Source organism: Helianthus annuus, chromosome 10 (genome assembly GCF_002127325.2).
Source record: "Helianthus annuus cultivar XRQ/B chromosome 10, HanXRQr2.0-SUNRISE, whole genome shotgun sequence".
In the NCBI taxonomy this organism is placed as follows: domain Eukaryota; kingdom Viridiplantae; phylum Streptophyta; class Magnoliopsida; order Asterales; family Asteraceae; genus Helianthus; species Helianthus annuus.
Genome location: NC_035442.2, coordinates 108,234,637 through 108,244,594, shown reverse-complemented (window position 1 = coordinate 108,244,594; position 9,958 = coordinate 108,234,637). Strand labels below are relative to the sequence as shown.

At 37.5% G+C, this 9,958-nt stretch overlaps 1 non-coding gene across 1 annotated transcript; it reads right to left on the bottom strand.

Moving 5' to 3' along the window:
- Nucleotides 1-9,213: 9,213 nt before the first annotated feature.
- On the bottom strand, nucleotides 9,214-9,319 carry LOC118483569. The gene has a single exon (XR_004870859.1). It is a non-coding gene; the product is annotated as a small nucleolar RNA R71 (small nucleolar RNA).
- Nucleotides 9,320-9,958: the final 639 nt, after the last annotated feature.

Genomic DNA, 9,958 nt, shown 5'->3' with positions numbered 1-9,958 from the left:
AATGAGTCGTTCCGAGGAAATTCTATCAAATACAGATGCGGAAAATAAGTATTTGACTTAGGAACAGCTAGCAAATCACTTTAAACTTCTCTTTGCATTGATTTCTGACAATGTACATTCAAATCTCGATCCGGCAGCACTTCGGTACGAGTTTCCAGAATTGTTACAAATGATTCGCTTGAAACACTATATATATGTGTTGAGGTTTCGCTTGAACATACATGTCGTTCAAGCGGAACCTTCAACTGACATTTAAGCGAAACCTATCAAAGGCACTTCAAGCGAAACCTATTGCTAAGACCATACAAGCGAAACCTATCACACATACCTATACAATCTCCTATTTTCTCGTATAAGGTGCCCTGATCTAACAGTCTAAGACTAAGACTCGATCCAAGACGAAGTCAGCAGATGTAGTGCACCAACAGACTCCCCCTCAGATGTTGACGGAGTCGTCCATCAAGTCACAACAATGCTGTACCTTCACATCTTCAGTCTTGATCAGTCTCTGGGCTTCTCTTTCTCTATCTTCATCTCTTTCTCTCTTATCACCAACAAACTCCTTCACTTTGATGTTGACATCTTTTAAATTTCTCATCTTCAACATTCACTCCCCCTCAAATAATGACTTTTCCTGCACAAAACTCTACCACAAAGATAAGTTTTATGACAAACAATTAAGCATATAAACTATTACAAACACATCAACCAATCAGATCTTGATGAACCACTTGGAATTATATCACTTTATCAAAACATTACAATCTTCCAAATCATCTGTTCATCATGTTTAGCACTTAGAATTTTGAAAATCAGCTTTTCAATATCAGTCGTCGAAAATCTTTTTGACTTTTTAAAAAATTTATGCTAAAACACACCAAAAATCTTTTTGGTTTTTCTGAAAGAAAATAAATGCATAAATGAACTATTTTCAGATATAATTTTTGTGAGTTTGTGCAAGAGGATCATGTCAGTTTTGAGACAAATCACTAACACCGTTAAGCTTTAAACATACTCAGTTCTAAACAATTTACCTAGATTGCCAGTATATTGGTCCACTTTAAATTTTCACACAAATTTCAATCGAATCGAGATACGATATTAGTGTTTTAGAAACTTAAACTTAATGTGTATCACTCCACTTGAATATACTCCTGTATCCAGATCCCAAATATTCAGTCTTACAGGTGAGTATACCACAGATGATATCTGTAAAGGGGTTATATGCGAGGGCCGTGAGAGCTCAGGTCGATACTTCCGTATACACAAAGAGATGACGACTTCGACTTTAGGTGGGTCCCCTTTAGAGGATCTTTTGATTACAACAGCAGCGACTATCAATTTTATTGTCTCATCAGCTTGCTGAGGGCGATGCTATGTTTCAAGCATTTTGCGAAAAGCATTATCCGGGGACTAGGTCAGTACTTCCATACAGCAGAAGTCCCGAGATAATACTCCAGATATCACTGAGTATAAAGACCTAGTATCTCAGAATACGGGACCTTTCAAACAAGATTTCGGGGGTTACCCATATATTCAAGAATAGTTACCCACGAATCAAGCAAGTTTAAATTAGGTTTATATCTCGTTTTAATTTACTAAGTGTGCGAAAACCTACTGACACATCCGCAGTAAGATTGTTTATCACATTTTAAACTTTCAAATTCTTTAGCATGTTGTGATAGTCCACTGATGTACTATCATTTCCTCTTTTACGGAACAAAACTCATTTTTAAATTTTATCATGTTTTTGACTTTTTCAAATTTTCTAATGTTTTTGGATTTTCTGAAATTTCTACTCCCCCTAAAATGCAAACACATTAAAGAAATTTGAAAACTATCTAAGTTCTAGACACACTTGAACATAAAACAAACTGTACAAACTTTGACAACCGATATCGAATTGCATCAATTCACCATTCACTAGCACATAAACAATCAGAACTCCCCCTATCAACAAACTATTTTCCCATTTAGATTTCAAAACACTTAAGTTTGTTTTAATCAAAATGGTTTTTCCGGAAAATAAGTTTGATTGATTTTACCACTTGTAGGAACGGGGATGTGGTTCATCATATTGTCTCTCAACAACTTGTAGGAAAATACAAGTACAAATTAATGTCCTTGATTTACCATATGCAATCAAATCATCTAACCACTTGTAATTATAACCAACACACTTAAACAAACCTCTTTACCGTTTGTATGATTGACGTTACCGTATAAATCTTAAGAAAAAATGCCGATTCATGCTCCACGCTTACCAACCTGGGAGTTCCGGCAAGTCCTGAGACTTACTGTTCATTATATGTACCATCCCAGTCACAAACCAGGGATGGTTCAACCTTTTCTTTCTTTGTTTTCTTCTTATAAAATTCTTTAACCCCTTTGACTTTTCGATTAATCATCTTGCCAAAGATATGTTTTACCTTGGGGTTAAAGACCTTCTCAACATCAAATTCCTGTTTATCATTATAAAATTGGTTAGAAATTTCAGTTTTACCAATTTTCTTTTTATAATTTTCAGCCCGAAGTGATGGAAACTCCTCATCATTCATAATCGGAACTGAGTTTTCAACTTTTACATCAGCTTCACATTTTGAAACAACTTGTGGCTCAACTGATTTTATGGAATCAGTTTCATCGCCCGAAGATAGCTCCTCTGATTTTGACCTATCAGAATCATCGCTAGAGCTTTCACCAACCATCTTAACAACCCGTTTCTGGTTGTCAGATTTAGCTCTCTTCTTGTAAAACTTGTTCGAACACTCACCAATTTCAAATTTAGAATTTTTAAACAATTTTTCTCTATCAATTGGTGGTTCGAACTCAATCACTTTCTCTTTGAGATTGCGAAATACTCCCTGTTTTGATTGTATTGCATTAGAACAATCTTTTGCAATATGACCAACAGTGTTGCATCGGAAACAAGTTCTTGTATCTCTCTTCTGTTCGTCTTGCTTCTTCGCAAGGAACTCACTATTTGATTCCCTCCAGAAACTTGTCTTTTCTTCTTCATCAGTTGATGTACCTGAAACAAATGACATTTTGGATTTAAAATCATGAACATATTTTTCATTTTTCTGTTTTTCTGTAGGAATAAAACCTAAACCTTTCTTTTTGAAATTACCATTATGGTTTGATTTCTTTTGGAAACCTGAACCAGAACTGTAATTCTTTTTCTTGTTTAATCTTTGTTGTACTTTTGAGGTGTAAGGTCTAGGTTTTTCAATAAAACATAAGTCTTTTATTTCAGAAATATTAATTTCTGTGAGTTTGAAAACCTTGTTTATCAATTCAGTTTTGACACCTCTTATTGGAAATTCCTCATCAGAATATAATTTGTCCAAATCATTCAAGGTGTATGCAACTTTGAACAATCCATCATCCAAATTAGATCTTGATAACAAAAATTTTCTATCATAGACTATTTTGCCCTGTTTTTCTGTTTGACATGTTGTGCTTGACTTAGACTTTGACCCTGACGCGGACTCCGACTTTGACTCCTCAATGTCATCATTTTCTAACACATGATCCACGACTTTCTTCATCAATTGAGACTGTTGATCAGTGTCAGACGATGTAAATACAACATCAATACTATCTGGTAGATTGACTGACGACTCCGACTCCCACTGTAAATTTGTTGCCTTTTTGACTCTTTCATCGTTTGGGTATCTTGGCAAGTATCCATTTTCCAGCGGGGGTGGACACTTGTTATAACTGACACCTTGTTTCTTACCAGAATCTTTCTTGTCAGTCTTTTTCTTCGTGTCATTCTTCTTCTTTTCCAAAGTCTTTTCATCAGCAATTTTTTCAGCTTCCTTTTCTTCAGTTACCTCATCATCTTCCCATGCCTTCATACTCTCAACCGTCGGATAAATCCTGTCAATGACATAAGAAGTACATGAGTAACTTTTTAGCAAACGATTAACTCTTTCAGTTTCAATTCTTTGCAACTCAAGCTTTTGTTCCAAAGCAGCACACTTCTCAATGTAATTGTTCACAACTTTCTGTTTTATCATGAAAGCTCCCTGAAGTGTCTTCATTGCAGTTGCTTGTTCTTCACTCGTTTGGTTGTATTGGTTCATTGCTTTGTTCAGCACATCGTAAGATTCCTTCAAACTGTTCAAATTGTAAATCAGTGTGCTGTTCTGCTTCTTTATAGCTTCATAGTTCTCACACTTCACTGGAATCTTTTTCGCATTAACTTTTTCCTCAACCTTGAATTTAGGAACTTCTTTCACCTTTTGTCTTCTTATCACTGGAACATCTTCCTCATCACTGCTCACTGGTGTCTTGATCTTTTTCTTTTTCTTCTTGGCTTTTTCATCTTCACTATCACTCTCAGCAAGCAACTTCATATCAGCTTTGAATTTTCTTGCCCAATACTCAGTATCATCATCACTATCACTTTCAACCTTTGCCATAAAAGCAGTGTAAGCTCTAGTTTGATCAGGAATATAATCATCCCAAGTAAAATTTTCCCAGCTGAAACCCTCTGGTAACTTTTCATCTTCTTGATCAATCAAATAAGCTTTTGCATTTTCTGGAATATAATTATCCCAATTGAATGACTTCTTTTCATCTGGATTAACCACACATGCTTTCTTTCCAGAATCTTCAATTATTGGTCTTCCATGTGCAGTTTGTGCTTGATGTTGATGTTGTTGTGATGGTGATTGAGCAACCTGATGATAGATGGCTTTTCTGTAGTAATCATTGTTGTTATTGAACGGGTTCTGAGCTCCACTTGCTTGGCTATTAGTGCACTCCCTTTTGAAGTGTCCTTTTTCCCTGCACCGAAAACAAGTGACTTTAGATTTGTCAAAACCTAAAGTAGAAACATTAGCCTCACGAAGATCATCTCTCCCCGTGATCTGCTTGAATTTCTCATCTCTTCGTAACACGCTTGCCAAACACCACTTTATGTCCATTAGCTCCATCTCTTCAGCATCTATTTGGTCGTAGTCTTCCTTCGTTAGCATTGGATTTCCGATACGACCTGCAACAAAACAACTATAAGATTCCAAAACCATTCCTAATAAAGACATTTGGTTTTTAGCAACTTCCTCAGAATAATCTTGATCATTTTCAAGATTTAATACAATGTTGCACTGAAGTTTCTTCCCATTCTTCGTTGCTGAAATGTTTGGATCAAAAGATGGAAACGATGTAAAACTTGTTTTGCTGCTTGATCCTTTAGATGAACTTTCAGATGAATTTTTTACACTGAAGGCAGTTTCAACTTTCGGAGATAGATTTGATGATTTCTCATTCACTCCTACTTTATAGTATAACCCGATATCCTGTTCACCATCAAAATCTTTCATTCGAATAACTTTTCGTTGTTCCATTTCTTGAGTTTCGATCTTTTCAATAAACTTGCTGAGTATCAAATTGCTAAAACCCTTCTTGTTTCTTAACAGCATAAGATATGTGCCCCAAGTTTCATATGGCAAAGCATCAGCAAGTTTTTCGATCAACTCTTCATTGTCTTTCTCAATACTCAATCTCTTCATGTTAGCAAGCAAATTGCAGTATCTTTCGATAATCTATCTTGTACTTTCATTCTTTAACCCGCGAAACAGATCAAATTCTTTCTTTAAAAGCGATTTCTTGCTTTTGACCATTTCTTCGCTACCACGAAACTTCGACCTTAAAGCTTTCCAAATTGAATATGAAGTTCCATTATGTTGCAAAAGCACCATAATATCCTCTTTCACTGCATGTTGAAGAAGACTCAGCATCATTTTCTCATCTTTGTATTTCTTTCTAGCATCAGCACTTAGATCTTTTATCGGAACAGGCTCTTCATCATCATTCAACGGTCGAACGTATTTTGTCTCAACACATTCCCAAGCATCTAGGTAAGTAGCTTGTACCCAATTCTCAAATCGACCTTCCCAACCTTTAAATTCTTCTATGTTCATGAGTTTGGGTGGTTTTTGCATTGTACCCATTTCATTCTCAAGCATTGTATTTTGTGCAAAAGTGATCGGTGTAACCGGAGTAGCGAATGCGTTGAAAAATTTCTCGTCCATTTTCAAATTTTACAAAATTCTCACAACAGCCTTATAAGCGGAACCACAGAAGCGAAACTATTTAGTACACACAAGCGGAACAGGTAAGTTCAAATAAGCGGAACCACTATGTACAAACAAGCGGAACCTTCTGAAATGTTCACTGAAGCGAACCAACTATTTGTCTCAATAAGCGAAACCTTCAATAATCCTTGAAGCGGAACTATCAGATACAGACAAGCGGAACTAACAATCTTTGAAGCGGAACCTGTTGAACTAATGTAACAATAAGCGAAACTATTACGTTCTTTCAAGCGGAACTATAAAGTGTCCGTTTAAGCGGAACCAATTCGGACATTCAATTGACCCATTTTTAATGTGAATTTTAACACCAAACTTTCCAGGGTTTATCTTTATACTGATACGCAAAATCCTTGAAATTTTGAACTGATTTTGACCGGTAAAAATGTCTAAACTAAAGAAAGAAGATGTAGAAGAAAGAAATCTTGACAAATTCAAGCTATTCTCTGCAGAACTCCTCCTCCTATGCTCTGATACCAATTGTAGAATCGTGTCTCGACCCGAATGAGTCGTTCAGAGGAAATTCTATCAAATACAGATGCGGAAAATAAGTATTTGACTTAGGAACAGCTAGCAAATCACTTTAAACTTCTCTTTGCGTTGATTTCTGACAATGTACATTCAAATCTCGATCCGACAGCACTTCGGTACGAGTTTCCAGAATTGTTACAAATGATTCGCTTGAAACACGATATATATGTGTTGAGGTTTCGCTTGAACATACATGTCGTTCAAGCGGAACCTTCAACTGACATTTAAGCGAAACCTATCAAAGACACTTCAAGCGAAACCTATTGCTAAGACCATACAAGCGAAACCTATCACACATACCTATACAATCTCCTGTTTTCTCGTATAACGTGTCCTGATCTAACAGTCTAAGACTAAGACTCGATCCAAGACGAAGTCAACAGATGTAGTGCACCAACATTTATGTATCTTATCATTGGTAATCGGTTACTACCGGCTGGTAAACGAAAATTGGAGGACTTTTGGGAGATATTGGAGCTTGAAGAACAATAGTAATCTCTTGTTTTTTTTTATGTTGGTGATTCCTTTGAACATTGAAACTTTTGTTATGATGTTGCTTCAAGCCATGCGTGGCTTAACACTCTATGGTCATACTAGGTTGAAGGTTTGTTTGAGACAATTGTGTTTTGATTCCATATTTCTAGAATGGTAAACTTTATCTATGTCTTGTTTATCATGGTGTGTGATTGCTTACTTGTAAATTGTTGATTCTTCTGATATTCTAGTTTGAAACCATACGTTCTTGGTGCCGTTGGCAAATCGAGATATCATGGGTAGAATTAGGATTGGGTAAGGGTTGATTGGTCATCGGGTAACAACCGCACGTTCTAGGAATCTGAGTACTTCGTTCCCTTTTATCACAACAAGTAATTACACATGAACTATGTCTATGTAGTTCTTTCTAGTGGATGATAGCACAAAAGTTGAAGCAAACCGGAAACTTAGGATGGTCATTTGTCTCTAAATTGTTTACAAACTCAATTCTCATTTTGCAAACTAATTAGTAATCTTAGTTTTAAAAAACTAATCCAATTAAACCAACTCTTGAACTTTATTTTCTTGCATTTAGTCTAATTTAGTTAATCTAGATAAATTCTCAAATAGCACATATTCCACAAACTCCCTGTGTTCGATACCCACTTACCGCTATCTACTTAGTAGTAATTGGATTAAATTTGATTGTGACCACGACATCACGTCAAATTTTGGCGCCGTTGCCAGGGAGTAGTGCGCAATGTGTGTTATTTTTGTTTTTCTTAAGTTTGTTATTTTTCTGGTTTACGCGGGTTGTGTTAGTGTGCAGGTATTTACAGGTGCATGCGTACTAGAAGCTCTCACAAGCTTTCACCACTAGTGTTTGATCCAGAAATCGAACGAACTTTGCGAGCAAACAAGATTTTATTAAGAGAAAATACAATCAGCAGTTCACCAACAACACCAATTACACCACTTCGATACATGGATAGGGATCCACCACCACCACCACCCACTACGGGTGAACCTGCTCAACCATTTATACCAACAACCACTCAACCTTCACCAAATACCACCATTCCAACCAATACCACCGAACCCATTATACTTCAAAATGTCACACCAACCAATACCACACAACCCATTACTACTCAAGAAGAACCAACCATTACCTTCAATCCTTCCACTACTATACCACCATTATCCCATTTCTTTCCGGGTACGGGTCCATCATACTCAAGCCATACAATAGCACCGAACTCGACCATTGTTCATGCTTCATCATTTTGACCATTGAACCAGTCGGGTTTTCAATACTCGACTCTTCCATTTGGGCAATCTTCGGGAATTCAAGGAGATGGGTATGATGAAGGATATGAGGAGTTTGAGGGTTTTGATGAAGACGGGTATGCTTATGGGGGTGAAGGAGATCAAGGAGAATTCGGATACATGCAAGGCCAAATGCAAGTAATGCCAAATGTTGGTGGAGTGCAACAACAACTCATACCACAACACATTAGACCAAGGCCACAAGGGCCACAAATGCAACGTCCCATACCATTGCCACAAGTTCGTCCACCGAATGTTCAACAACAATTCCAAAGGCCAATTCAAAACCCACCGATGCCACAAAAACAATTTCAACAACCAATTGCACCACAAGGGCATATACCAAGACCAATGGGTCAAGTTCGTCCAATGGGTCGGTTTGGTGTACCAAGGAGGCATCTTAGAGAAAATGCGAGGGGTATTGAAGCGCATTTTAGGCCGGCGATTACTCATAATCCTTCACCGGTGGTTATTCCTCATAACAACCAAGGGAGAACTTTTGAAGTAAGAACAAATTCTTTACAAAGTTTGCCGAAATACAAGGGTCTAGCAACGGAGGAGCCTTATTTCCATTTGGAGGCCTATGACTCAATTTGCAATACTCTTGGGAGTCAAGGTTTTTCGGCCAATGATGTCAAGTTGGTATTATTTCAATTTTCTTTGGAGGACAAGGCAAAGAAGTGGTTCTACACTTTTCCTTCGGCATCTATTTATACTTGGGCGGAAATGCAACAAATTCTCCTAGACGAATTTTACACTGCCCAAAAGACCAATGATGCTAGGAAGGGGTTGAGGAGTTTCCAACAACAACAAGGCGAAATGTTCCATGAAGCCTTTGAGCGCTTTAATTTGATGATCAAGAATTGCCCGCATCATGGAATTGAACTTTGGGAGCTGATGAATGCTTTCCACGAGGGGTTAAGTGCCGCAGATGCTCGTGATTTAATGTCCACCACAAATGGGACTTTTGGCACAAATTACGAGAATGATGATTGGGAGTTTTTGGAACAAATGGCAATTACTTCAAAGAGAAAGGCTTAAGCATCAAGGAGAGCACGACCGGCCGTTACTAGAACACAAGTGCATGCGGTTGATGATGGTAATGTACAAACTTCTAATCAAATTTATGATGTTTGTGCTTTATGCAATGAAATAGGTCATGCGCCTGAAAATTGCCAAGGAGTGGTGGAAGGGCAATATGAAGAAGTTTACGCGGTACAAGGTCAAGGAGGGGGTGGTAGAAACTTCAACATGAATTCTAACACTTACCACCCCGGGTTGAGGAACCACCCAAATTTCCGATATGGGAACCCTTCAAATCAAGCAAACCCGAATTTTCAAGGTAGCCAAGGTAATTATGGTTCGCACCAACCTTACAATAACCAAAGTGGATATCGAGGTGGGAACAACCAAGGATACCAAAGGCAATATCAAACGGGTCAAGAACAAGGGGGTCTTCGGGTGGCAATGAAATGATGGAAATGTTGAAGAACATGCAAGCGGAGATGCAAAAGAGGAAT